General features: G+C 39.6%; 1 non-coding gene across 1 annotated transcript; it reads left to right on the top strand.

The window, feature by feature from the left end:
• The first annotated feature begins 2,800 nt into the window (after window positions 1-2,800).
• On the top strand, window positions 2,801-2,906 carry LOC142532109 (small nucleolar RNA R71). The gene has a single exon (XR_012816501.1). It is a non-coding gene; the product is annotated as a small nucleolar RNA R71 (small nucleolar RNA).
• Window positions 2,907-4,049: the final 1,143 nt, after the last annotated feature.

Here is a 4,049-nt window from a genome sequence, read left to right as displayed (position 1 = left end):
AAACGCCGATAAAAACCGGCATGGCCTAGAAAAATTCTAACTCCCTTAATGGATGCCGGAGGTGGTAAGTTCTTGATAACTTCAACTTTTGCCTTATCCACCTCCATTCCATACCCTGATATGTTGTGCCACAATACTATTCCTTCTTGTACCATAAAATGACATTTTTCCCAATTCAACACCAAATTCGTCTCCTCACATCTCATCAATACCACTTTCAAATTCTTCAAACAGTCATCAAAAGAAGAACCAAAAATCGAGAAGTCATCCATAAAAATTTCAAGAAAGGTTTCTATCATGTCATTAAATATAGCGGTCATGCATCGTTGAAAAGTGGCAGGGGCATTACACAAACCAAAGGGCATCCGTCTAAAAGCAAAAGTGCCATAAGGACAAGTGAAAGTAGTTTTCTCTTGGTCCTCAGGCGCAATCATAATTTGGTTATACCCTGAATACCCATCCAAAAAACAATAAAACTCATGAACCACTAACCTCTCAAGCATTTGATCAATGAAGGGCAGTGGAAAGTGATTTTTACGGGTGGCATCATTAAATTTCCTATAATCAATGCACACACGCCATCTCGTAATTGTCCTAGTGGGTATTAATTCATTTTGTTCATTTGTGATTACAGTAATCCCACCTTTCTTCGGCACACATTGAACAGGACTTACCCATGCACTATCAGATATAGGATAGATAATACCTGCATCAAGGAGTGTGATAGTTTCTGCTTTTACTACCTCTTGCATCTTTGGATTTAATCTTCTTTGAGGTTGCACAAGAGGTGAGTACTTATCTTCCATCAAGATCTTGTGCATGCAGACTGATGGATTGATTCCTTTGATATCTGCCACCTTCCACGCAAAAGCACTCTTGTGTGCTTTCAAAAATTCCAACAGTTTGTCCTCCATCACATCTGTCAAAGCAGCAGAAATTACGACAGGTAAAGTGTTATTCTCACCTAGGTATATGTACTTTAGGTGTGGAGGCAATGGTTTTAGCTCAAGCATCGGTGGCTCCTCCAGGCTTGACATCTAAGGGAGCAAGTCTCTTTGATCTCCCAAATCCTCTAATCTCATCTTTATTGGCCTCTTCCATGGCTGGTTGGAATTGAGGTATGCCACAATTTCGGCTTTCTCTTCGTCCAATTCATCTTCTTTCAATTCAGTTGTGAGTGACTTCCAATGGATCTTTCATGGTGTTCTGCACCAAATTACACACAAGTGAATCCATAGCATCAATTCATAAACAGTCATCAGTGTGCAATGTGTGCTTAAGAGCATTAAAGACGTTAAAGGTAATTTCTTCCTCGCCCACTCTCAATATCAACTTCCCTTCTTGAACATCAATCAGGGCCTTGCCAGTCGCAAGGAATGGTCTCCCAAGAATCAAAGGCATCTCTATGTCTTTCTCCATGTCAAGTACCACAAAGTCCGTAAGGAAAATAAATTTGTCCACTTTCACTAGCACATCCTCAATCACTCCGCGGGGGTACTCGACAGATCTGTCAGCTAGTTGTAAAGACATCCTCGTTGGCTTAGGTTCTCCCAATCCAAGTTTCCTAAACACAGAAAAAGGCATCAGGTTAATACTTGCACCAAGATCACATAACGCTTTATGAAAAACAACATCTCCAATCATGCAAGAAATAGAAAAACTCCCTGGATCCTTAAGTTTCGGTGGGATTTTGTTTTGCACCAAAGCAGAGCAATTTTCAGTAAGATTCACCGTCATGTGATCCTCCAACTTTCTCTTGTTTGCTAAGATGTCTTTTAAAAATTTAGCGTAACTCGGCATTTGCATCAAAGCATCGGCAAAAGGAATATTAATATGCAATTTTTTAAATATCTCAAGAAACTTACCGAATTGCGCATCCAGTTTGGCCTTTTTTAATGCTGTCGGAAAAGGAGGAGGTATAACAATTTTAGGTTGTGCAGTGGGTGCTGATGTAGAGTTAGAAGACTTACCTTTGGATGTTTCAGAATGCTCATTCAATGTTTGAGTTTTCTCTTTTTCTCTTGACTCTAAAACTTTCCCACTCTTCAACTCGATGGCCATCACTTGCTCTTTTGCATTTGTCTCTGTGTTACTTGGCAAGGTGCCCGGCTCTCTACTTGCTATCATCTTGGCCAACTGTCCAATTTGATTCTCGAGCCCTTTTATCGATGCATCTTGGTCTTGAAGTCTAGTTTCAGTGGATGAAATGAACTTAGACATCATTTGCTAGAGGTTGGACTTTTTTCTCTAGGAGGGTCAGATCTGTACATCGGTTGTTTCCCATATTGTTGTCCTCCTTGTGGTCGATTCTGGTTGTTTTGACCACCCCAAGAGAAGTTGGGATGTTGCCTCCATCCAGGATTATATGTGTTGGAGTACGGATCATTCCTTGGACGATTTTGGACTCCCACTTGATTCACTGGTGCCCCTTCTGGCACATAAAAGGGATTTCCATCTTGAAAGTCCTTAACATAATGTTCACCTCCACACTTTTCACATAATATCTCTTGAAGACGCATAGCTGTGCCACCCATGTTCAAGCCATCTAGTTTCCTATTCAAAACATCAAGTTGTGCAGTAATAGCAGAAAAGGTCAGTTACCTTGTGGACTCCTACAGTTCTCCGCTGATTGTTTCTTTCAGATTGAGGATGATAGCTGCTAGCAGCCATCTCCTCCAACAGCTCATATCCCTCTTCAGCAGTCTTCCTCAATAGGTTTCCACATGCAACAACATCTATCATAGTACGATTAGGAGTAAGTAAACCATAATAAAAGGTTTGAACAACTAACCCAAGTGGCAACTCGTGATGTAGGAATCTACGCAAGAGATCATTGAAGCGCTCCCATGCCTCATACAACGACTCCTGCTCGAATTGAGCAAAGGTGGTGATGTTTGCCCGAAGCTTCATGGTTTTAGATGGAGGAAAGTATTTAATTAAAAACGCTTTCGTCATGTCCTCCCATGTCATGATTGAACCTACAGGCAAACAATTCAACCATGCTTTAGCTTTATCCCGTAGAGAGAAAGGAAATAAACGCAACCTAACAGCGTCATTAGAAACTCCATTAAATTTAAAAGTGTCGCAAATTTCAAGAAAATCTGCGATGTGCGTGTTTGGGTCATCTACTGCAGATTCTCCAAACTAGACTGTGTTCTGAATCATATGAATTATCGCTGGTTTGATTTCGAAGTGGTTTGCCCGCACAATAGGCCTCACAATGCTAGGGCGTGCACCATCCAAAGAAGGCTGGGCATACTCTAGCATTGGTATGCGGCGTGGCATCTCAACATGTCTATCTTCACGATGTTTCTCCTCACGATCGTTCTCGTGCCTCTCCATCAGTTCTTTCAGTCTCTGCTGATGTCTTCTCCTGCGGAAAGTTCTTTCAATTTAAGGGTCGAACTGCTCAAGCTCTACGTCAAGTGACTTTGGCATGCACTGGACGAGATATCTGTAACAGAATATGGAGTGTTAATTTAAAACAAAATGAACCAATGCAAAAGAAAATAACTAAAAATAAAATTGTGAATTAACAGTCCCCGGCAACGGCGCCAAAATCTTGATCGAGCAAAACTTGCACTGTTAAATCTTTGATAAAAATATGGTTTTGTATGCTCAAAATTTATTGCAAGTGCACGATGTCAAGTAATAGTATAATGTACGTGAGTACGAGTATCGTTCCACTGAAGACTGTATTTAAAAATTATTTTCGGTTATTAAATCTTTAGCAACGAAAATTTGAATGATTGTTTTATTGCTACTATAATCAACTAAACATGCAAATAAAATTATTCAAGAACTGATTAATGAAATCTAATATCTAAAATGGTTGATAAAAAATTCAATGAAAAATGAATTTGTTGGGAATATCGGTTCACCTACCCCTCATTAATTAATTAATTCGTTCGATATTGATTTAATACTTCCGACATGATTTCCTATTCAATTGAACACACTCTCTCGAGCTATGCAAAACTAATTCTACTCAATGAAGTAATTAAATGTCTTTAATTATTTATCAAGAGTGAATTGCATGTCGATTCATG

Source organism: Primulina tabacum, chromosome 17, assembly GCF_025594145.1.
Source record: "Primulina tabacum isolate GXHZ01 chromosome 17, ASM2559414v2, whole genome shotgun sequence".
NCBI classification, from domain to species: Eukaryota; Viridiplantae; Streptophyta; class Magnoliopsida; order Lamiales; family Gesneriaceae; genus Primulina; species Primulina tabacum.
The sequence above is the reverse complement of the archived record's forward strand: the minus strand, read 5'-3'. Positions and strand labels throughout refer to the sequence as shown.